At 47.6% G+C, this 26,466-nt stretch overlaps 1 protein-coding gene across 1 annotated transcript in view; it reads right to left on the bottom strand.

Moving 5' to 3' along the window:
• Nucleotides 1-26,466, bottom strand: part of LOC142571656 (protein Wnt-4-like) — a 58,353-nt gene that overhangs the window by 18,679 nt on the left and 13,208 nt on the right. The window lies entirely within an intron of this gene.

Raw genomic sequence — 26,466 nt, 5'->3', positions numbered from 1 at the left:
TACTGGTGGCAAAAGAAAGAGGGAATAGAAAGAGGAAAAGAAGGAAGGGAGTGAGCACTGAGTGACCCGCGGGAGGATGCATAGGAGCACTATGCACAGGGTCCTATGAGAAACGCCGTATAGTGGAGAGCTTAGGATTAATTTTCACCACCTGGAGTTCTTTAACGTGCACCCTATGCACGGCACACAGGCGGTCCTGCGTTGCGCCTCCATCGGAATGCAGCCGCCACGGCCAGGAAGCGAACCCGCGACGTCGTGCTCAGCAGCAAAACCCCATATAGCCACCATGCAGCGCCGTGGTTAGCTGCCGAGAGTCATTCCTAAGTGAGTGACTTCGATGTGAAAAGAAAAAAAAGAAAGAGGACTTTGCGACGGACACAAAGTTCCGCATTCATGCATAAGATTTGTTACCTTCTTCTATGTCTGCCTAAGCTTGCTGGAATTTAGGGCCCGTATTAACGAAAAGCTCTTATGGTAGAATTGTTTGTAAGGGCAAATTTCAGCCAGTCCTGATGCTGGACATAACATCAGCGAAGATTGTTGGCCCATGGCAGAGAACCCTTACGAACAAAAAGCTATGCGTATGCGGCCCCAGATCTCTGTGTTCTGGCGTAGTCAGTCTAGCCTTGCCTTTCAACAACACCTGCCTTAATTCCTAGTCACATGTGAACTAGCTTAAGAGGAGGCTTTAGCTCAGATGCTCCCATGTAATAGACACAAAAGGAGAAGTCGTTTTTCTCGACCACCGCTGCACTAAACGTGACGAGGGTTGTTGCTCTTAACAGAAAAACTTAAAATGTAGTGACTGCTGGTTCCGAAATATTTGTTTAGGTCGTCAATTTTTCGTTAAAAATTGAAAAAAAAAATCGAAAATTTTCCGACAACGAAACTATCAAGTTTACAACTCTGTAACTCAGCAAGAACAAATGATAGCGCAATTCTGTGAATTGCAACTGATAGTAAATTTAAAGAGGATAAAATTGATATGTTACACACGAATCTGGAAAATTTCAGTAATATGGAAGTATAGCTTTTGCAGAACCCTTGTGCACAACGTAATAAATTCACGTAAGATATAAATTGACAAGTCAAATTTGTCCGCTTTAAACGATCTGATGGATGCCGTTTACAGGACCGCGATGTCTATTCTTGATGCAGAGCTATTAACTTGTAAACTTCGTGCTTCTATTTTTTTCAGACTTACGAATATTTGAAAATCCATTTAACAAAATTCAGGCTCTAAATCGAAATTCCGCTTCCAATAGTCACCAGAACTCAACTTTCTCTTTAATATGCAACAAATGTCATTAAAATCGGTCCAGGGGTTATTTCAGAAAAAGCGTTTTTTTGCGTTTCACGTGAATTTGAATAGGTCGCATCGGAGTTGGGCCCGAGCTAAAGCTTCCTCTTCAGTGGATGACGAGACATCTGGCCTGTTCAGTTTAAACCAATAGATGTTTCCAAAGGCAAACGAAACAGTGGCGCGCTACCGATGAGGCATTTTAGTAATTACCATACCGTGCACTCCAGCTGTGTTTCCTTAGACAATACCCTGCGGCTTTTGGTCTTCGGAACAGGTCATTTAGTTCGCCATATATTCGCCGGTGCTCAGAAACACTAAAACAAGAGCAAGAAACGCTGTCCTGCCGCAGCCGTCTTCGAGCTACGAGACCAAGCTATATAACACGCCGCGACATCGAGGGTCTGGGCTAAAATGCCCTCTACGTCGTTACCCTGTCAGCGCGTTTCAGTGTCCCATGTATACCCGAGCGACAAGTTTGCGCAGTATGTATATACCACGGCCATTGAAACAGCTGTAGCTCTTTGTCGTCACCAGCTGGCATTATATGGCGCATCTTCGCTTTTCTTTCTCCTTTAACGAGGGATGCGCTCGTCACACATTCTTCTGACCTCGGAAGGATATTTCTTTCTTTTCTTGCCTCTAGCACGGGCATAACGTCCCCGCTCGACTTATGGTCTGCTTGGTCCCCAGCCGGAGAATAAATACGCTCGCATTACCGCCCGCTCTTTCTGTGCCGCGCGCGCGCACTCCTAAAAGGGAAACGCACCAAGGCGCACCAGCCACGTGGGGGGGAGCGGAACGAATTCACAAATCGCCGAACATAAATCTCTGCGTGTTTTTCTCCTCCCGGAGACAAAAAAGCTTGCGCGCGCGCTCCCTTTGTTTTCTGCTGGTCGACGAAGGGAAAAGAAAGAGATTAAAGAAAATATGGGTCCCCTTGGGCTCCTTCTCGCGCAGTCCGCACTTTGATAAGGCCGCGTAGGAAAGTCGAGGTTAAAAATACAACTGGCTCGGGAGTGCTCCTGTGTTCCCGAAGCTTCGCGAAAATATCGCGGCGCGAGGGAGGGTTCGCAGAAAGAAGCACGCGTGTGTCGAACACCCGGTTTCTTGTCTCTGACGAAGTGGTTTGATGTCTTGACGTGTCCTTCTGGACGCTTCTGTGTCGCTTGTGTCGCATGGGGAGTCCTACGACCGCACCGAATGCTTTTCTGAAGCTTTGTGGCAGTGTGTTTTTCACAGCTCGAAAGTTCTAGTGAGCTTCTGAAAGAAGAACGCAAACTTCACGTTAAATGCTGTCAGCAGGCCTAACGGCGATAACGACGTGGATAGCGGTAACGACGACGTTGGCACGATGACGACTACTGCACGGTGACTACTGCACGATGACGACTACTGCACAGCTCCGCAACGACGACTGCGTAACAACGACTACGCCAAGATGACGGCCACGGAGAGAGGACATAAAGCCTGACAAAGCACAATGACAACAGCGACACGACGACGGGACGATAACAGCCCAACGGTCCATTCGTCATGCGCTCGAGATCAAATCCTAGGTGGAGACAAATGGACCTTTCATTTCTGGTCACTCCTCCCACAGAGGTAACGTGACAACAAGCATGGTTATGGTACCTGCGACAGACGGCCACGAAAGTTGGCTACTGGAGTACTGCCGCTGTAAAAGAAAAAAAAACAGTGAATAGCCGCAAGACACTTAATTTCCGAAAAGCTTTGGCATAGCGCGACCGGTATAATTGAGTTTAAAAGTCAAAACGTTCGCACGCTCTGATTCGCTCGGAGAAGACGGCGCGGTTCAGGAGCCGTCTGCTCGAGGCCATGGATGCTTCTTTGGTGAAACCGTTACACTACCGACCCCCGAAGCCGATATCTCCTCGCGCGATGCACAAGCTGCCCTTTGTCCTCGTTATGCCCTCTTACGGTGCAAAATTGTCCCCGTCCTCAGCTTTTATGTTCGCTCCCTCCCCTTTATCTCTCCATACTTTAAGTTGTTCTTTAACCTTTTTTTTGTCATCCGTCCCTCCGCTCCCGTTTACACCATGATGGCCTCCATCCTTTCTCCCATGCGTTAATCCAATTGGCCGTGATCGCATTTCCCGCTCCATGTAGGAACGCGGTTAGAAAAAAAAAAAGAGTCTAGCGAGACGCAGTGACCCCTGGCGTTGCGTTCGCTGACGCTGGGGCAGGAAGAAGAGAAAATGACATAAATATAAATATAAACTATATAACAGGAGGTAGGGAGGAGGGGGAATGGGAGCACGGGCAGGAATCGTCGAATATCACATACCCTCAGCCGTTCCGGTCCTCTACCCCCCCCCCCCCCCCCTCTACAGCGCGACGACTCAACATTGGGTGCAATGTGAAAAGTCAAGCGGTTCGCGAGACAAAAAGTTCGTGGTTCTCGCCGCGCACCGCGAGCACGGCCAGTATGAGGCTCTCTCCTCCGTCCTACGCGCAGCGGTTTGACTGGCTCGCCGAAGTTGCCTTCGCCGCGCTGCAACGAAGCGTTGCGGCTCAGCGGGCTCTGGAAAATTTGATCAGCAGCGGCTCTCGGTTCGACGTCGACAGGACTTGAGGATTTCTTTGTGACTGCTTAAGTTGTGGCATCGTATCATCTCCACCGCAGGCTATTATAAAACACTTCCTTTAGCTTCTTTTTGCAGTTACACTTTTCTTTTCCTGCTCTTCCAGCATTACGGCGTTAACAAGCTCATATCTGTAGGGTGCACAATCGCGCTTCCTTCGAGTTTCGTGAAAACACTCTGTCCGTGAAGAGCATAACGAGAGAATGACGTATCTGTGATGCTATGTTCCCTGGAAGAGTTTCTTTCTTTGTTTTGTTTTATTCAACTATATGGACACTCCAGTCGCATTTTTGCCATCGCCGTCGACGTGATGTTCCGTATAAAGTACAATAGCGATAAACACCGTCCCCGCACGCCGCGTGCTGTATGCGCGAGCGAAAACGCGGAAAGGAAGCCGACGATCGCGGCTCAATCTGGCGCGCGTAAAGGAGGAAAGCGGAGAGGAAACGCGCCGTCTTCTGCCGCGCGAAAGGTCCCTGGGGGTGGGGAGGGAGGGGGGCGGCGTTCTACTCCAGCAGTACCTGCGTATTTCGCCAACGCGCAAGGGTAACCGACGATCGTGGCTCGATCTAGCGCGCGCGCAAGGGAGGAAAGTGATGAAGCAGCTTGGGAGGGGAAGGGGGAGCTGCGTTCCACTCCGCCAGCGACTGCATACATTGCGCCGTCGCGAGCGGTCGCGCGCGCCCTATCCTGAAAGCGATCTGCAGGCGGCTCGTACCTTTAAACGTGCTGTCAGACGCGGAGGCGAAGGTGCTTTCGAAAACGCCCGTCAGCCCGCGTCTTCGATAGACATTAAAAATGCGGTTTATAGGTGACTGTACATGTATGCTCACATTATGCTGGATCCTTCGAGTGAACTCGCGTTTGTGAGGTTTATGACGTACTACTCGAACACCTTCGTTTGCGGACGTCGAGAAGGCTGCGAAGGAGGAGGAAAAAAACTTTATTTAAGGCCAACACTAAGGCCCAGTAAAGTAGAGCGCTTGCCCCGCTAAGGCCCGTTGTTCATCCGCCGAGTCCGAGTGAAGCCAAGCACTCCAGGAAGGAGGGGAAGGGTAAGGAAAATAAGGAGAGGTAATGGCAGTGTTACATAAGTACAGAATGTGTTCTGCACCTGCCCTTATCTCCAGACAGTTGGGGCAGTGAGCTGTGCTACGCCAACCGTAGTTGTAGAGCATTAGCGGCGTGAGAAGAGTGTTCGTTTGAACTTACGAAGGACATGTGCTTGTTCCATGTTGAGTGAATGATGAGGTTGGGGCAAAATAGTGCGGTTTTCCTTGATGTTCTTGTAGTGTTCAGCTATTTGCGCTTTGTACGCGGCAGCGTCTTCCACTGTCGTTGAATTGGGCCAGGGAATCGAGGACGCCCGGAGGGGCTGCGAAAGATTGCTGCGTCTGCCACTCGTTACCCACCTAGTCCTTGCTTTCTTTCTTTTCCAAAGTTATTAGCTACCGCAGCTATCGTAAAGCCTACACGCTAAGAAAACAATCAAGACGACTGTGTTGAATTCGTTCGTCAAACCGTCTGAAGCAAAAATGAAACTTATTCCTGCGGTAAGTCCGCTGAGTGCGACATGTTGAATAATATGTCAAAGGATGCATGCAGCGAAATTATGTATGTAGTAGCCTGCAGTATGAACTATAGTGGCTTTGTACATTTTAACTCGGTATTTTATTACACGACATGCAGCTCTGTTTCGAATTCTGTCCGATGCCCTGTCACTGCATTCACGATTTTCACGTTTAGAGAGACGTGGACCTGGACGCGACATAAATTTTGTTTTTTTTTTCTCGCTTACAGCTTACGCCGCTCTTTTATGTCGAGCGCACTCGCGTCATTAGCTATTCGTTCAATGCGTTAACTATTCGTGCCAAGTTAACTATTTGTTAGCTCTACGCGATACCTTGGATGCAGGAGTTGTGCGGTGTTCCTATAGGCTCAGCATGAGATGGCGGGTTCAATTCCTGCAGGTCGGAAAGCAAGAACGCATATCTGGTTAGCTTTATGTATACGTTAAAGAACCACAAAAGAGCCAAATTAGTCAGGAGCATGTCTAGTACGGCGTCTTTCATAGCCCAGCTGTAGCATAGAATTTCTTTTTTTATTTCTACACGTACACAAGTTACTCCGTTTACATACACTTTTGAAGATGAGCATAATGAAGTTGCACGCTTCAAGTATTCCCGACGACCTCACGAGGGGAACCAATTATACCGCTCATCCAGGGCATATCAGAGTAAGAACTCGATTAATAAATTTAATAAATTCTGGGATGTTCCGAGTAAAACCACGATCTGATTATTAGGCACGCCGTATCGAATAACGGTACACGAGCTTTCTTGCATATCGGCCCTATTGCAAAATAAGAAATACTTTAGTAATGTCAGTGGTCAATTAGGAATTACAAGATATGTACACATACAAAATGAGGTTCCGTAGTAAAAAACTGAATTGGGACAACTTGTGCGCAGTGAGAATCAAGATTAATTTAACTAAAACAATAGCTTCACAGGAACCCGACAACTCTAAAATTATAATCAATATTATAATACACAAAAGATAAAAAGTACAACGTATGACTGTGGATAAATTGTTGGTCAATAAAAAAAGAACATCAAAGGTACAAGGTTATTTCAGTAACAGAAAGAACATCAACACAAATATAAAAGATTATTGGGTAGCTTTAGTCTCATTGCTCAATAAATCGGTCCAGTGTCTCGCAAAAAAGTTGATCGAAGCCTTCGTTGAATACGACACAGAGGCAGCGCTTTCCCACAATTCAGCTGAACGTTCCACCGCTCATTCGTGGATTCATAGCAGCCGAGGACGCAATGACAATTCCCTTCCAAACAGGCGATGAACCTTAATTCAAAGAAAGAAGATGTCTGCTGAGTTTATGGAGTTATATATTAGAATTCGCTAATTGACCCTTCAAGGATTAAATGCCGTTTTTTAACTCTCCCAATAGAGCTCAAAGCAGCAGCAGGGCACGATAACTTTGCTCGAGCACGAAATAAAAAAAAAAAACATAAATAAAAAAGTAGCGCTATAACTTTCTCCGAAAAAAGAAAGATAAGAAGAAGAAGGATGAGGAGGATCACGGGGATGTGAAGAGCAATAACCGGAACTGAGCAGCGGTATAGAATTGCCCGAAATTATGCAGTTAGCGGAACATTGGGCAGACCACGTATCGGATAGCTCGATCTGAGAGAGAGCTTGGTGAGGAGGAGGAGGAAAAGGTCGACCAACTTCGGTGCAGTCGGTGAGCGCGTTCAAAACGAAATCGCACGGCGTGCGCCTCGGTTTCGGAAGCTGCTCAGGTCTGCTGCCGGACTACAAGAGGAGAAAAAAAAATAAGAATCGCAGACGCACAGCTCGGCTAAGCAACAGAAGGCTCAATGAAAGAAAAGTCCTAAGTGGAAGGTGGCACGGACACTCAAATCGCCGCGGGAAGAAGTATCAAAGTGCGTATCCCGTCGAGACTCCGGGAAAGAGGACGCTCGGACTTCTTCGGATGCCGGTCCGCCGGCGTAATCCTTTTTTTGCGTACACGCGAGGACCGGCCGCGGCTGCGGAGTCAGCGCGTATTCCCGCGGACGGAGGAGAGCTCTTAATGACCCGGCAGTGATGCGATCATCGGGAAAAGAGATCTGGGACCGCGATCTCCGTGCTCGCGCGCGCGGCTAAGCCAATCTGGCCCCGCTTCCCACGCGCGACGGCACAAGGACCCAGCCTTGTGGTGCGCGCCGCCACTTCACCGGTCCCCGACCGCCGCTACTGCTGCTGCTGCTGTCACAAACCGTCGCGCGTGCTGGTGCGCTGCTGCGGGTTGAGCTTGCGGCGGCGGAACAACCACAGAACACCTATACAAACTTAGAGAAGGGAAACTGTACCTTCCACAGTGCTACGGAAATAAGCGTAGCGGTGGCGTCGTGAACTAAAGTATGCGACCACGGGTGGCGCTGTACAACAGGAAACGGAAACGGGGTTTTGCACAGTTTACCAGGTGTTCTGTGGCTTTAATGGGTTTCTGGCTGCTGCGCCTTGATCGTGCTCCCGCGAGTTTAGTTGCTGTGTGGCAAACGTAACGCCTACATATGTATGTAGGCGCTACGTTTGCCACACAGCAACCAAACTGGCGGGAGCACGATCGAGGCGCAGCAGAATACATGTAGCACTGAGTCATATCGAGTTAAGGCACACCCGCAACTGACTTTTAAGGGCATCCCGAGCGGTTTTTCGTTTATTACGCCGCCGTTACCCCGAGTTGTGCCGCCGCGCTCCAGCTGTTGCATTTCGTGTAGGGCTACTGACAGAATGCGGTTTCCAGGTGGCACGATGGCCTCGACTGGAATAAACGCTCACGACACCAAAGATTGAGTAAGCCTGAAAATATTTTATTTGCAGTTTACAAGTACAACAAAAAGCACACGTCTACGCATCCACACAAACGCGGTTACATAGTCAAGAACATAGTCAAGAAATGGCTCATTAATAAGGGTAGCACAAACGCACAAGAAAGAAGACCTAAGCTACAAAACGTATGGTCGGCTGCTAAGTATAATAATTTCCCTGTCACGGCGTGTCACTTTTATACAGCATCTTTACAGCACTACCAGGCCGGGTAGTTTGGCGGAAAGAACGCAACAGCTTACGGCCGTCAGCTGCCTCTTCCTTACGGGTGTCATAATTATCCTAATCTCCGCATCAACGTCGTGCAAGTCCGCATACAGGTATCTGTATCTGAACCATATGTGCCAGCTTAATACATGTGAAGTGAAATTATGATAACCACTACGTCTTATCAAAGGTATTGGCTTTACAAATGCGCATTACAGCTGACGGAACGACATACTGTAAGTGAAGCACAAGAGAACAAGGACAAAAGGAGAATACAACACTTGAAGAAGAAATGAAGAATTAGTAGGCGTACAGCAAACAAGCGATGACGGAGAACACACAATGATGCATCGAGTGTTCTGTGACATCGGTTTGCGTACTTACGGTGTTATGGAGATCAACGGCATAAAAACGTACCTTCAAGCGTACTCCCTCAACCTCCGCCGCATTCATTATGATAATCAACGCCTAAACAAAATGAGGCACTATTTTTTGCCAAGAGTAGACCTCTTTACAGCAAGTCTATGTAGTGACTCGCAGACGAAACCAGCATGCTTTCGAAAATGTTTTACCGCCGTAGTATTCGAACGCCAACGGCCAGGAAAACACATCGATACCAATAGGCTGTCGGCTGTCGGTGGTTAATCAAGTACAAAAACCTTGACGCTATGACTAAAAAGCAGCTTCAACAATCAAATTTTAAAAAAAATCAACTGCCTATTTGCCTGAGGTAAAAAAGCATCCTTAGACACCTCGATTGTTTATGTCAATGGTTTGTGTAAAGTAAAACATTCAGCATGTTCAGCGCCCCTAGCAGAGAAAGCACAAATTAAAGTATTCGACCAAATTACAGTAGCTCCACTTGCGCGCTTACGCTGAAACGCGCCTCGATTGATTTTTCGCCCTCTGTGGCCATTTGTTGAACTTGAGAGTGTGCGGGGCCTGGAACAACCCCCGCCGGTCGCTCCCACCGCGCAACCGCGCCACGCGGGCGCTGGTGGAATAGGCGGTCCGCTTTCGCTTCCACGTGACTGGCTCTGGAGCTCGGTGCGCAGAGCGCGGCATTCGGGTGCGTGCGACCCGAACGCGGCGCGGAGGCCCACGAGTTTGCATTGGGGAAACCCGATAGCAAAACTGTGAGAGCGGGGCGATATGGACCAAGCTGCCGTTGCATCCTCGGTTTCGGCCGCTTAAACGAAACAAAGGAAACAAATAGCCTCGTGTTTTCACGTTGACAGCATGCAGGCACGATGTAACTGGCGAATTTGATTTCGCTCGTCTCGTAGTAGCGCGAAGAAACGTAAGCAGAAAAGAAGGGATGAATGGGCAATATCGCGATTGCTATCGCAATATATTTCTCAGTGCTAGTGAATTCAGAGACCCGGTATTGCGTGATCACCGTCACTCTCCAATTTCCGCATACCGTGTGCGAGCGTTCGTGCCTTTGCTTAATTACGACTATTTCGATGCGCACATACTGATCGTCCTCTGCGTCAGGAGCACCTCCTCTGAATTAGCCTTCATTCGAAATAACACTCAGTGAACATTCCGAAACAATAGGTTGGAACGAGAGGGGGGTAGAGTGGAGTTTGCCGCTACTATATTCTGACCGCGCTGCCTAACACAGAGCAGCGTAGTCCGCTTTCTGAATGTGAAGTTCGCTTACTCGCCGTTTTTCCTTTGTTTGCCGTAAGAGAAACTTCTGGCTGGCTTCGTATCGCGGACGTGCCGGCCCGTTTGCGATGTCTGCGATGAGCGCTCGGCTTTTTCGTACTAAGGGGGGATTCGGTCCAAGACGCAGCGTAGTCAACTGCCAGTGTAAACGAGCCCCGGTGGTGAAGTTAGTCTAAGGAGAACGAGCATGACTGCAGGCGACGGGCGCCGGTTACCGACGCGGCGGGCGTGCCACGGCACACGCATACTTAAAGCACGGACAGACTGGGCCTCCCGCCCGCGAAACGGCCTGCGAGGAAGACACCTCTCTTCGAAACGACTCGTGCGGCCAGGCTGACGCGGCTCGCGCGCGGCAGACGGGAGCGGCGGCGGCATTCGCTCTTGTGTGCGCGCGCGGGCGGGGCGCGGTTTCAGTTTCCGGTGCTTCTTCCTGATTTAGGAGAAAAAAAAAGGCGAGACGCTGACCCAAGTCGGGCCTAACGTGCCGCTATGCTCGGCGTGGTTCGAGCGCACAGCTGGTCGAGCCTCGGCCGCCGCCGCCGCGGCGCGGCGTGCAGGCAGCCGGGCACAATAAAGCCTGGCCGTGCGCGTCTTCGTTGTCTTATATCTGGCTGACCTGGCTATGAACGCGTGCTTTTATTTCGTTTTTCCGAATGCGCAATCGCTGGGTTCTCTTTTGTTCGTTTTTCTTTGTTTTTTTTTTGGAACCGCAGAGCGAGTTGTTTGCACCCGCGGACGTATGAAACCAACGTCTTTTCTGGTTTCGTTCTAGTTGCATTGAGTTACAGCTCGAAGCGATGGTCATTTCAAGAAATTTGCCGCGCTCTATACAATCTGCGTTTTGACGACAATTTCTTGGCGATTAGTCGCTACGTAGATTAGGTATTTTGCAGGGTGCTTCGCATTAGAGCTTTCATTAAAGATTGTCATTGTCATTCCCTTTAGCAAAATATGCGCTAGTGCTGATTTGAAGATCCTATGGTGCACCATTTTTTTTAATTACGGAGCGTCATTTACTCACTCACTCACTCACTCACTCACTCACTCACTCACTCACTCACTCACTCACTCACTCACTCACTCACTCACTCACTCACTCACTCACTCACTCACTCACTCACTCACTCACTCACTCACTCACTCACTCACTCACTCACTCAAAAAAGGATGGTGTTAGAAATTTGCCATTTAATGAACACATTATCCGAAAGAAAGCTGCTGTGTTTATCGTTTTAACAAAATATTTAATACAACGAAACATTCTGGAGGCCTGCTACACTTCTTACGATTGAATATCAATTGCCTTGGAGCTAGTTTTCACACTTGCAAGCGATTCCTGTAGCTTTTCAGTTTAGCGGGGCTGCCCGTACATGCTGCCGTTTTCGGCATGTCCCAACGCTGTAGACGCGTGTGCTGCCGCGCACAACGTGAATCGTATACGCATATTTAAAAGTAAATGCAGTCATCGCACTATAGCACAGGAAAGAACAGGCCGACACACGTGTCCAGAGCGTTTCGAAGAGACGGACGACTTCGTAATGACTTCCCGACCTTGAGCGCCGGGCACCAATTTAGAAGCTCGAAATGTCAGCTGCAGAGCGACGGCGCGCCACGATTGAAGGGGCGGGGCTGCGCAGCGACACAAAACGCGCATTATTTAACGTAGTGACGTCCACAGGCGAGAGACATGAAACGCACATCATTGATGAAAAAAACAAAACAAAAACAAGACATAGGAGCGGCATTGCGTGTGGTGTGTACGACGTGAAAAGAGAGGCTGTTTCGAGGAGGCACAGTATAGTGTCTCGGCACAGGGGCCCCGGCGCAGCATGTTGCGATGCGTGACTGAGCGATCAGCGCTTCCTGCTGCTGGCCGATGCGAGTCGGCGGCGGACGGGCTGAACCTGTAATTACGGCTCGGGAAAATTCACACCTCGCGCGCACGGCCATGGGCCGGCTTTGGCGTGGCCCTGCCCGCCGCTTTGTCCAAGGGAGGGGGCGGATTTCCCGAGAACGACCTAAAACACGGCGCATGCCTCGCAGGTGGTCCTCTGCCCCGCCGCGGTGAGAGGAACGCTGCTCGTGCAAGACGCTGCCCCCTCCTCTGGGTCTGCGTGCCGCGCGCGTGCAAGCCACGAGGGAGGCCCGGAGAAGGCGCCAGGCCCGAAGGGCTCCCCCCGTCTGACTTGAGAACTTATCTGGAGCGTGAAGATGCGAGTGAAATCACTAGAGACGTTTTATTGCGTTCAGGTTGAACGTCCCGGTTAGGAACCTGTCTGGCGAATGGTTGTCGATCGGCCTGCAGGACGGGATGCGCTAGATCGGCGCGGACGCCTATATCAGTTTCTGGCAGTTTATGGCATAGAATGGATATCTCTTGAGTGGAAGTCATGTGGGAAACACACGTGCGTGTCAAAACCATCGGATCTGTCGGATGCCACGTGGGTGACATGACTTCTCCGGCATATTGTGACTTGCTGAAATCTGTTGATAATTTCGGTGCGTTTGTTGGTATACCGGCGTCGGATTAGATTGCTTTTAAGTGTTCATTTTATGAGATGACCGCTTCATCATAGTTAAGTATGGAGACAACAACAATGACAACGGTGACGATGACGACGACGACGACAACTTTCCTATGGAAGTTCAGAGGTCTGATAAATCTCTTATGTTTACATTGCTCTGAAGATAATTAGCAAACTCCGGTACGATTTCTGTCTCAGGTTTCATGAGGACACCATACAGCGTATTTAGTCCGTACTCTTGGAGCGGCGGAGCTGTCGCATATGCTAGGCGTCGCACGATACCCGCACTGTAATCACTGCTAAATTGAGTCACATGCTATTGTCGCCTAAAGCGAAGACTACAGGTGGCTTATTTAAGCCGCGAAGGCTTGATCAGGCATCTCACGATGTCAAATACCGGATCCCATGACATTATTTTTTGTCTGTCCCACGACATATGGTCTGTGGTGGCTTAGTGGCTGTGGCGTTATGCTGCTAAGCACGAGGCGGCGGGATCCAATTGCGGCCACTGCGGCCGAGTTTCGATGGGGGCGAAATGCAAAAACACCCGGGTACCGTGCGTTGGGTGCGCATTAAAGAACCTTAGGTGGTTGACATTAATCTGGAGTCCTCCCACTATATACGGTGTGCCTAATATTCATATCGTGGTTCTGGTAGGTAAAACTCCAGAATATAATTAATTTCAATTACCCTACGGTACGCGTTCTTGGACGATGTCATATCCATGCGATGCATTCCCACTCTTGTGCGTATCCACTCGGCCCAACGTTCTGCAACGTTGTACTCGGACTCGCTGCAATGCGACAGTGCGCCTCCAACAGTGCAATGTCGATCAGGACGCCTTCCTTCATGCTTCTTGAGAAAATGCATGACATCCTAAATTGTGCGGCACGTTACGCGCCAGCTCATCTCGGAGGACATGGACAGTGTGAATGAGAAGTGTTCAGCGGAGCCGCAAAGAGCCCGCGGAGTGTAAGCATTGAACAAAAGTCAACCACCGCTGTATAGGTCAGTAGATACATGGCATTCTGCGGCTGAGCATGAAGGTCACAGATTCAATTCCCACTACAATTCACACACACACACACACACACACACACACACACACACACACACACACACACACACACACACACACACACACACACACACACACACACACACACACACACACACACACACACACACACACACACACACACACACACACACACACACACACACACACACACACACACACACACACACACACACACACACACACACACACACACACACACACACACACACACACACACACACACACACACACACACACACGCACACGCGCACACACGCACACGCACACGCACACACACACACACATATATATAGTGGGGGAGTCTAGATTAATTTTGACCACCAGGGCATTCGCCTGGTGGTCGCTCGCATCGCCCGCATCGAAATGCGGCCGCCACGGCCGGGATTTCATGCCGCGACCTCCGTGCTTACATATGTATATTTTCTGTAGCTAGTCACAATTAAACAAATGAATGCCATCGCGAGTTATATGCAAAAAGCTATACATAGTTTCACTTGAGGCATGCGGCACGTTACCTTTATTCGAAAACGTAATAAAAAATGTCCCTTACATTGAACCAACTTAAAAACAGACTTTCTTATTCTGGCATAGAAGAGTGATAGACTGCGCCCCAAGAAACTTCCGACGGCGTGTCCTGACTACCGACACGGCGTTCGCTATGCATCGCCACTGCAAGGAAGCTGGTGAAAGTGACGAACGGCAGCAGCACGACTTGTGTGGCAACAGTTCCCGGTAAAGTGGGCGTATTTTTTGCGGCCGATAGGTGCGACTTAGACAAAAAGAAAGAAGCAAAAAAAAAGACGTTTCTGGAGCGTTAGCAAGAACGCGAGTGAAATAAACCAAACGTCCACGTTTCCCCTCTACGAAGTGTTTCTTTGAAGTTTACCTCACTTTACAGAGTCCTTGCAAGCGCGTTTCCGCCTCGAATATTTTTTCTTGTGGGAAGGGGGAGGGGGGACGGAAGGGGTGAGTGGGGATTGGTGAGCAACGCGAAAAAAAGCTTTCTGCGATATGGCTTTCAACCTGCAGTGACGTATGTGTATTTATCGCAGCCACTTTTAATGAAGAAAAAGGAAATGTTGCGCTGATAAATTTGTATTTGATTTTTATTTGACACATAGAAAAAAATATCCCGCTTGTTGCGTAAAAGCAGTTAAGTTGTTTTTCCTTCCCATTTCGCTGTATACTCGTTTTTCATACCATGTCGGTAGCTTCCCAACGAACGCGACGAAATAGCTTAGGGTATCTAGATTGTTTTGCCTTATTCAGTGGCATGCCAGAAGTTTTGACCGTGTTTGAACGCTGGAAACATTGCTAAAATACATCATCACTGTGTTAACTCCTCGTATAGCAATGTATTTCTTATAACAAGCAACGGCGCGGGTTCCTTGTGGGTTCCCATACTTTCCATGACAAGCAAGTTAATGTTAATCCTCATTTGAGGGGGACTGTCCATAGCGCGTCAGGGGTGAGTTATGTTTAGAAAAGCTTCGCCAGGGATGACGCAGATACGTCGCTTAACAGATTTGATAATATTTGAATAGTTGGCATGTTTTGCCGCAGCGTCTATACCTCAATACCTCAACGTTCGATTGTTGTCGTATTAACTGACAGCAATGGCATGCATAGCAACGCATTAATTTTAGACATAACAGTACCAAGTTCAACGCACACCGCTCAAAGAAAATTTTATCTATACAGCAAACTGGTTGTGCAAGATTGCACTCAGCCTTCTAACTCAACAGTTACGGCGTTTACGTTTCAAAAATACTGCGCGAGTTTTGACTAGACGTTCATTCAGCAATTGTGACAAACCTAGAATATCTGTAGCGTAACGAAAGGCGTTCTTCGTCGACATATGCCTTCAAACTTAGGTTCGTCGATGACGTTTAACAAGAGTTACAAGATATGTTCTTGTCCCCGTAATCTTAAATGATGACAGGCTTTTTTTTTTTAATTCGACGAAGCGTTTACGTGACAGATATGTGCTTGACAAATATTGTCACCAATGTTTGTAACGTTAATTGTAAAGCCTTCATGCATCAAGGAGCCAAACACGAGCCAATAACGCCTCCGTCGTGCTGTAAAACTCGTGAATCGCACACTTTTCCGTGAGAGAGAGAGAGAGAGAGAGAGAGAGAGAGAGAGAGAGAGAGAGAGAGAGAGAGAGAGAGAGAGAGAGAGAGAGAGAGAGAGAGAGAGAGAGAGAGAGAGAGAGAGAGAGAGCAAATAGCTAGATAGATTAAAAAAGTACGTGGGGTACTCGCGGAAATTCTATCACATTTAAGATCGCACTTGAGATATCTTTCCCAATGAGGAAGAACATGAAGGTTTTAACGAAGAGAAAGGAAGGGATTTCGACCGGAGGAGATAAGCTCTTTCGGCCGACCAAAAGAACGTATTACGACACGGTGACAACGTTTGATAAATATTTTGCTTTTTGAGAATGAGGCAACGCAACCTACCAGACACTTTACACGAGTAAGCGAAGTCGTGCAATTCCGCGTTTGCAATTGCAGGCGTCCTGGGCGCGTTTACGAGTGTCCAGGCTGCTTGCCTCAGGCGTTCCGCATGGAATTTAGTAGGCACAAATACTGAGACATTTCTTGACTCAGGAAACCATCATTACGGTTGCTGCCTCACATCAATTCTAAAAGCTCTTAATAGTTCTGAAATAGTTTGAAATAGTCCTAAAGCTAACGCTGAAGCTTGCTTTCTCCGCTTCATCCTCTATAGGAACACTTACCTTCACTGCATAGTGCCGAACGAGCGCTTCACCTCTACTTGCCAGTATAATTCTCGTATGCACGCAACGCTATTAGATTGGCCTGTAGCTTCTTGCAACTGTGTAACTGTTGTAAATGTTGTAACTGTGGCCTTCGAGATTACGTGGCGCTCGGTGTCTGCAGCTGCAGCCCGATCTCGAAGGCCATGTCCCAACCGTAGAGTTTCCTGCAAAAAGAACTACTGCAGGGAAATCCGGCGCCGCGATCGTTTAGCCGCCATAGGAATGATTTCTATTGTATAGATTTGTCGAGTCTTAATGCACGAAGGGTGCGACGTTGCGCTCGTTGTTTAATCTTATAAAGCATGGAAACAGCGCTAAATACGTGGATGGAGACAAGAAAGGTACCAGACGAGCGCTGCGGTGTTTTTCTTGTCTCTGCCCGCGTTTTATTGCGCTGTTCCCACGCCTGCCAATTTCCGTGCTCGCAAGCGCGACTTCAGGCGTGTTCTTGTGGTGCTATTTTTTTTATGTCAATATTGCCACGCAATCATAGTTATTCAAATATGTCCATGCCCAGGCGAATTGTTGCAATTATAATGCAGTATTTCTTTCTGAAAATGATCAATTTACAAAGTTGCAGAACCACTTGAAGCTAGAAGGATGAAGTCAAGTTAGGCAAGTCATCGGGTTCTTGGTCAATCCCTGTGGTTGGCTACGCTACATAAATGCGCACCACCACCACCGTCGTCGTCGTCGTCGTCGTCATTGCTTGACCGCCATACACTCAGCTCATTTAAACATTTTAGGGTCAGAGTATCTCTAGTAAACCTTTATAGGGAACCTTGGGCTTGGAACCATAGAGTTAGGCTCCAACTCCGCCGTGCTGGTGTTACCAAACCACTTCGCGCTTTGAGAGAGAGAGAAAAAAAAGCAGAACAAAATTATTGTTAAACCGCAAATTCGACACTCATGTTTTCCAGTTCGACCTCGGGTGTATACTTTCGAAGTATGCTTATTGGTCGCAGTTGGCACGACTCACAAGAGAAGGACAAACTTGAAAGGCCCCACATTAGGTTGCTGTTCTGGACAATGCCAAATTCCGCCATATTGTCAAATTCCGCCATGCTGTCGTTTTAACCTTTAAGACAATCAGAGAGGGCGTGGTAGCCCTATTGGCCAATCGGGGCTCGCAAGATGGCGAGTTTTACCACATGGCGGAATTTGACAATGTCCGCATCAGCGCCCTTGGTTTCGAGAGGCAAATGTGATAGATCGCAACGCCCGCCTATCGAATGTTGGCGACGAGTTTCGTGGCCGCGTTTGCGCCGCGCTCGGGGGGAGTTACGACCTGCGAGTGAGCGGGCACATCGCACGCGGAGGCGGCCACCGCGGTGACGTCATCTGTGGTGACGTGTTCTGTTTGAGAGCGCTAAGCTCGGCCGTGTTTGAAGCCATGGGGCGCTGCTAAAAGTGGAATCCAATGCAGCGACTCGAGTGGACGCCCTCGGGGGCCGCGATATCGCCACCGCGATAGGGCAATTTACGGCAAAGTGGTGTGCGCGGTTCGTGCGTGCGTGCGAAAGTGGTCGTCGCGCCTGTGCTTACACGCTGGCTGCGCCGAGAGCGCCACTATCTTTGCCCACGCGCGCGTAGGTATACACGCACACGGAGACTGTCTGGCCCGCGGCTTGTCGTAATTTATGGCAAATTGGAAAGCCGATAAGCGACGACGTCTCTCGCCAACGACACCAACGAGAAAGAGACAACTTCGCTCGCTATCAGGAACGGTCTCGGAAGAGGGCGCTGGCGCTGAGGCAACAATTGTGCTGTGGTGACGCCGCTTCTACCTGGGCCCTAATTTCGGCGCAGGCGTCACTGTCATCAGCCAGCTCACTTAAAAGAGACGAGCGACATACGTATGCAAAATACGCAAGGTACGCAATATGCAAGGTAGGCAAATGGATAGAAAATAACGACGAAGGTAACCTTGCATGTGATTTTAAAGAAATCAACTGTCTTAAAGCACTGGATTCAATGCTAGAAGAAGCACAATTAACTAACTGAATGCTGACCAAAATTGTGTTGTCGGCTTCCACACGGAAGCCTTGTTCACTGGAAGCCGAAACGTCTAACCCCTTCAACACCATTTTGGTTCGTAATACGAATATTTTAAAACACTATTGGTAAATATACGCTTAGCCGTGTTGGTAAAGAATAGCAGAACACGCTATAGAGCTGTTACACTCAAGCCGAGAGACCCAGAGTAAATGTGAATGTTTTTATAATTCAACAGGTAAAAACATCTTTCATACAAGCTCATTGTTTTCGGTTTGCATACAATACAGCCATTTCCTCTCAGTAAACTCACTTCACTCGTTCACTGCGAACATGTTTTCTTGCTATCACTGTCCTAACCCTATTGTACCTTGCACTCAGGTAAAAAAGCCGGGCGCATGGCCTCGCCGATAAAGAGCCTAGAAATCTAGGTGCGCTCCAATGGCTAGCTTAATATCAATTTACCTCAGAAGACCCTTACATAGACTCACTGTGTCTGCTGCTGTGTACGCGAGCTCCCCTTTTGCCTTTGCCTTCTTCCTTTTGATCCCTAATCCCCTGTTCCTCATGCAGGGTTGCCAACCGAACGTCCGTCTGGTTAATCTCTCTGCCTTCCCTTGTTCACTCTCTATACGTGAGATTCACCTTCATTGAGAGAGAGAGAGAGAGCGAGCGAGCGAGCGAGAGAGAGAGAGAGAGAGAGAGAGAGAGAGAGAGAGAGAGAGAGAGAGAGAGAGAGAGAGAGAGAAGTTGTAAGGAAAAGGTTAACGGCAGGTTAAGGCAGGCAGGTGAACGAGGTTGAGCCCGATAGGCTACCCTGCACGAGGGAAGGTGCAAAGGGGAGGAAGACATTAAGGGAAGAAGGAAAAGTCCAGTGTCGACGTCGCCGACATCGCCAAACTTCTCTGCTCAGTCAGACGGTCGCTTAGTCCGGTTCTGAATGCTTAGTTCAGCGTACGAGAGAAAGGCGGGGAGTTCCCTCATTTGACTCTGAAGCTACAGCTCTTCCCTATTGTGTTTTGCTGCTGCGCACGAGGTCGTGAGTGCGATTGCCGGCCGTGGCGATCCCATTAAAGCGAGGGCAAAGACTGTCGTTCAATTCGGTTTAGGTGCACGTTAAACAACCAAAATTGATTGTTTATTGGTTTATCACAATACATGTGGTGGGAGGCGAAGGGAAAAGCCATTCAAGGATGGCTTGAGGGAGTCCTTCTCTCACATACTAGCAAAGACAGCAGCTGAGGCACAATAGTTTTGTTTAGATTCTCGTACACTTTGACAAAACCATCAAATTAAACACGACATTGTCATACACTTTGACGAAACCATCAGATTAAGCACGTCACTAGTTACTGCCCTACACAGTAGCATGCATCACTTCACATCAGCATCATACATCAGCACAACTCTTCGTTACAACGCAAGCATTGTAACAGCGACATTTAAGAATATAATTAAATACAAATCAAAGACCGCTCTAGGGGTCAATGTTAGACTAGAAAGAGCGCGTATAATTCAGGTAGTGTTACTTCACGAATATTGATTTGTCCTTCTTTATTTACAGTAATTTAGTAAACACGCGAGTTTGTTGTAAAGCATTTCCTGACCATAACCAGTGCGACAATACGGAACATTCCATATTTCTGTTGTTCTTGTGTTATATGATACTTCTTCCGGATGCCGATTTACTCACCCCATGAAGAGAGAATTATGACGGTCATAATTCAGGCGATATTCAAGCAACAATTTGTATTCATATGCATCTTGTGCTTTAATTATTCTATTTTTTTAGAGACCTGGGAAGTAGGATGCAGAATTGTCACATTCTCAATTATTCTCAAAAATCTTTTTTGCATTACTAATAGTTGTGAGAGATTCCATTTTGTAGCAATCCCCCAGACCAAATGACTGTAGTTTAGATACGAAGCAAACAAGGCATTATAGACCAACAATTTTACTAACTTCGGAATTAAGTAACGATTTCGATACAGAATTCCCGTTATCGCACCTAACTTTTGTGATATCGCATTTACGTGGTCATCCCACTGTAGCGATTCTGTTCTGAAATATGCACACCAAGTAGCGTGATAGAGCTAACTATCTCCATCTCTGAGCAGAGAAAAACAAGGTTACCTCTTACAGAAACACGCCTACCTATAGAATGAAAAATCACAGCCTTAGATTTTTTCGTATTTATCGTTAATTGGTTATTAGCTGCCCACGTGCTTAATTCGTCTAAAACAGCATTTGCTTTATGAAAAATACCGGTGTCTGATGAAGACGAAACAAATATGCTGGTGTCGTCAGCACAAATCATCAGTTTAACTTCTGAAGAAATATGGACTATGCCATTTATGTACGAATTAATGATCAAAGGCCCGAGAATGCTATCCTGTGGTACTCTTGAGATTATTTGCTTTCTGTCTGATACTATGTAATTCATCGATACAAACTGGCGTCTCTCTGAAACATAACTTTTGAATAGCATCAGGAGAAGCCCAAGGATGCCACAGTGACTTAATTTATCAAATAAGATTTTAAGGCTTGCGTAAGATCAACAAAAATTCTAAGAACAAATTCTTTTCTTCAAACTTCTCCAATGTGTATTCTTTCTGGTAGAGAAGAGCAAGTTCTGTTGACCGATTCTTTAGAAAACCGTACTGACATTTCGTTATCGCGTACTTGTTATAGAAAAGATGTAGTCGATGACAGATTATTTTCTCGAAAACTTGCTCGAAAAGAAGGGCTCGAAATCGGTCCGGAGTCGCCCAGTGCGGGGCGTCATAAGCAATACTTTACTACTTTATGTTAATCACATAGAAAGAAAGAAAGAGAAATGAAAAAATGAATGAATGAATGAATGAATGAATGAATGAATGAATGAATGAATGAATGAATGAATGAATGAATGAATGAATGAGACCACTATTTTATTCGTCTTGACAGTGTTCACAAATATCGCCAAATATTAGTTTCACTCGGCCAGGCAACAGCTGCTCCACTTTACTTGCTGGAAACCAACAACGCTTATAAAATAATTTTAGATGCACCAACAGCGGATGAAGATTTCTTCCGTCATCAACAAGAAACGACAAGTGTTGTATATATTTAGATATTTGGGAACATAATAAACTCTCGACGATACGGCATTATGTAGGCATCGGCCTTGGTCAGTGCTTTCACCTGCTAGCAATGCCACAGGTCTCCCCTCATAGAGACTGCCCACCTACTGAAACACGTACACACACAAATAAACAAATATCCAACAAAAATCCATCAGAGTGACTGGAAATGATGGGAACAAGACACGTCTGAGCACGCGCCTGCTCTCCTTTGGTAATTCCCACTGTTTCCATTCTTATTTGTCTCAGTAATTGAGACGTTCGTAACGTGAAATTTGTGGTGAAACCACCTCCTCCTTAAGAGGAGCGAGAAAGAAAGAGAATGCATTGATCAGAAAACGACAGCGACTAGTTCTGCTTGGTGATCGAAGGAATAAGGATGTCAGGTGTAAGTCTCATTTCTATGCAGTTTTCGTGAGGAAACATAGCAATTAAATGAGTGTAAGGGCCTCAAACAGGGTACACCATTTCAACGCGCAGGAAGCTGCTTTGTACAACCCAGCGCTTCGCGACGCTATCGGGCAAACTTCGATTTAACGAAGTTAGAGGGCAAGAAAAAAAAGAACAGGAGAGAAAGCAGCAAAACTAAAGAAGAAAGTCGTACAGCGTTCTTTTAGAGAGTAAGTCGAACCTGTACAGGAATACCTGTATATTTGGGACGCTTTCGCGGACGAAGGCGAAGACGAAGAGGAAGAAGTACAGAAGTAACAAGAACAGCAACTAGCCATGTTTTGAGGCAACTACAACAACAACAAAAACAACGACGACGACAACAACAACACGATGTGAGAAACAAATGGGTGAGAAATAAACGTCGCCGAGGGAAGAAAGAAACGGACCCAGCAGCGCGGCATTAAAGCCGGCTCCCAGCGCGCGCAAAAATAGACCTCGAAATACGTCACCCCGCTCCCTCTCCAGCCGCCACCGAGCCGTCGTGTAAACCCATACCGCGCGCTCCGGTCCGAGCAGATGATCTGCTTGTCCGATACGCGCGCAACATGTGTACGGCACGCATGCGCATGCGCTGCACGCTGCCTTTGCGGACCCGCTGCGCGTCGGAGTCGCGCCTTATCGCCCACTGGCGGGGCTTCCCTCGAGTCTCGCGTTCCCTTCTGTGCCTAAACTCATCTAACTGGTTTTCCGCGGACCCCCGTGCGCCACTCGGCACCTTGTCTGTGGTTCGTCCGTGTGGTGCGTTTAAAATGCGGAGGCGTGCCTCGCATGCATCTCCTGCGACTGGTGTTCCTTTCCAACGCTGAATTCGAGCTGCGTCTGCTGGAATGCAATCGTAAGCGATTAAAATAAACGAAAGCGCCGAAAGGGAGCGAGGGGGAGAGAGAGACGGCGATATATCTCTCTCTATTCGTCTTTGGAATTTCCTCAAACGCGTAATAAATAAAGGGAAATTTTGTTACCTACACACCAAGAGAAGGCGCCCACTTATGCGGGTGTGGCTATAGACTTTTTCCAGATGCGTGCCCTAATCTTTTTTAGTGCTCTCGCGTACCCCGTAGGAGAGCGTTTATCTTTGCGATAACGTTCGGGCCTCCGGCATGTGACAAAAGCAGAGCGAACGTGCTCAATGGCGTAACATACGACAGCTTTTGAGAGCGGAGTTATCGGTTGCACAGGTTGTCATACTGTTCGTATCGACATGTCCTGCTTGTTCCGTTGTCTGCGCTGCTTGCCATGTTAGAGTATTTATATCCTCGCGAAAATGACTTTTAAGCGTCCCCTTTGCTCTGAGTGAGTATTCATGACAAGTAGATGACAGAAGAGATAATCCGTCGTACTGTGGCTCATAGTTAAAAGAAGATATTTTTTTCTCTCAAGCGTTGGGTTGCGGCCTTGTTGGTACATCTTCTCAGTTTAGCGTAGAAATTTCAAGAAACAACGGACAGCAGAGGAGGCGAGACGTACACGAGCGCTTGCATATGTCTCCCCTGCTGCCCGTTGTTTTCTTGTAATTTGTGGGCTAATCACTGAAAGTATATCTTCTTTCATTTTTTGATCCTCTCTCTTTTCTTTTTTCACTATGCACCAACTCGCCCACCATCGTATTATGCTAGGGAAGAACAGTTGCTTTGATGAAATGTCATTCCTTGCATCTTGCGTATTTTCGGCAGGACTCATTCGTGTGGTTATAGCGCTGCGATTGTTCAGGACCTTCTTGTAAGGAATGTATTAAGAGCATGCAGAAAGGAGGGGGGTGGGGGCTCGATGACCGCCTTGATGATTCACCGCTATTGTAATGTACATTACAGACTAGGATGTAACAGGAACTACGTAGATGCTCTTACGGCTGAGAGCTGGTCGAGTTGGTGACTGAAATTATGAAATATGTTAGGAGCGATAAGGAAGACGAATCATGAAAAATGGAGTTCGCAACACAGCCAGCACTCTTGCTATACTCTTCGTGTTTTCTCTCTCGTCTACTTTAGCGCTGTTAATATGCTTCGTAATGCGACTCGGAGGTTGAATGTGCGAGACCGAATGGCTAACGGGTCGCATGACCGGCGAGACGAAATCTCCAACGAGACGAAATGATGTCCAACCGAGACGGAATATCCAACCGGGACAGTACGTCTAACCGAGACGGAATGTCGAACCGAGATGGAATGCCCAACGAGCCTTGATGTACAACGAATCTGAATGTCCACTGGTGGAAGTGGCACAGATAACTTTTCTACAATTACGCAACTAGGCGCAGTTCCGGAAGCAGTTTCCACTAATGGACGTTCCGCCTCGTCGGACGTTGAGGCTGCAAGCGTTTGTAATACTATAGCTGTTCATTTCTGTAGTTCGACTCTCTCGCAACACAGGGCCTCTTTGCAGCGGACCGGCAAAGATATCTCGATCGGCGATATTTTTTAGGGCCATTGATAATGTGCTGGCGGTGCTGTTGCAACTGGCGGAGTTATGCTGTCGCGCATAACTGGCAACTGTTACATCTGAGCATCTCTCTTGCTATTAGCACGCGCGTTTCACTAAATGTTCAACTTCGATTCTACATCTATCTTAAGTGACTGGTGCATACTCTCTCTCTCTGCTAACGCGTTTATTCTCATTGTCGAGCATTTAGAACCAACAAAAACTGTCTCAGCCGGAGACGGGCAACGTGTTTTCTCGCAAAATACGCGGAACACGCGACGGGGGCCCGCATTGTCGTACATTCACGCGTGAATAATAACATTATGTCAAGTGACTAAAGAAACCTCTCCGGCATTCGCACCATCGACCGTGCTGTGCTGAATACGTCACTTTTCGTTAGATCACTGGAACGAACAAGAGTTGGGCCCGCACATTGGTTAGAAGGCGGAACACCTTGCAATGCCGAACCCTGGTTGCTCCTATCTTGCTGCGCAATAGTAGTACCAGGTCTCCGCCCGCTTTGAGAGAATCAGTCACAGCGTCCGCGGCAGGCTCCTCTAACTACTCCCAAGAAGAATGCTCAGTCATAACTTGCGCCAGGTGTTACATTCGAGAGTGACAGAGACAAAATTGGTCATCGGATCTCTGTTGTTACAAGACTGCCACTTTCATTGAACACCTAAACACGTTACTCGAGCGCGTCCTCCTTTCACCGTCACTGCACTCGAGTGGAATAATGAACAGCTTAACGCCATATTAAGCTCTGTACCAACGTTTACAAAAATATCTTTCTCTGAACTTTGGTATAGAGCTTAACAAGCACTGCACTAACCATGAAAAAGAGTCGGAACGCAGACCGAGTTGTGTTAACACATGCTACAATATAGAAGCCACTGTCGTCCGCGTATCACGCTTAGATACCCGTCTCCCTTCGACGACGGGATCGAGTTTCAGCAACCAGTGTCGGCTCTCGCGTCCGCTTCGCTTTCACGGACCCGGCGGACGCACGTCGATCACGGCACGTAGTATTTTTGGAAGCCATTGTGTCCGCTCTTTCTGTACGCATGGGGCTCCTGCAGGTGACTTTGCGGAGCGTGCGCGCGTTGAACAAACATCGATCTTCGCAATTTCAGCTCAGTGACTCACCGCGTTGTACTAGTTGGTTTACGAATACTTCCGAGACTGTTGCGATTAAATGTCGCACGAAACAAAACAGCATGAAAGAAAAACTGAAACCACACACCGGACACAGTGCTTTCCATGGTGTCAGGCTTTATCGTTCATACTCTGTTGCGTTGTGTAACATTTTGTAGGAACGCTCTAAAAATGTCGATTTCAGAGGTCATACGGGTGTAGCTTTTATGCCTGTTTGGCTCGTGATTGTCGTATGCCTTGTAAGCTTTTTGTTCCTCACTCACTCACTCACTCACTCACTCACTCACTCACTCACTCACTCACTCACTCACTCACTCACTCACTCACTCACTCACTCACTCACTCACTCGCTCAATCAATCAATCAATCAATCAATCAATCAATCAATCAATCAATCAATCAATCAATCAATCAATCAATCAATCAATCAATCAATCAAATCTCACTGGCAAATAGTGAATGTGTTTATACTCAAATGTGGAGACCTCTGACATAACTCGGAAACCAGATTTTTTGCCGTGCAGTTTCTTTCTTAACAATGGCGTCGAGGTAAGTACTTTCTTATATAAAGTTCAGATGGCGCCTTATAATTCAACATGCGGAGAATGTGTCCGGAGGCTTTCAGTCAGCGTGACATACTGTTTACTACGATATCATTACACTTATTTGTTTCTAAGGAGTGCATTTCGGAATTATAGCGAAAGGGAGATACGCATTATTTAGAAACGG

Source organism: Dermacentor variabilis, chromosome 2, assembly GCF_050947875.1.
Source record: "Dermacentor variabilis isolate Ectoservices chromosome 2, ASM5094787v1, whole genome shotgun sequence".
Lineage (NCBI taxonomy): Eukaryota > Metazoa > Arthropoda > Arachnida > Ixodida > Ixodidae > Dermacentor > Dermacentor variabilis.
Note: the sequence above shows the minus strand (reverse complement) of the source record. Positions and strands in the feature narration are given on the sequence as shown.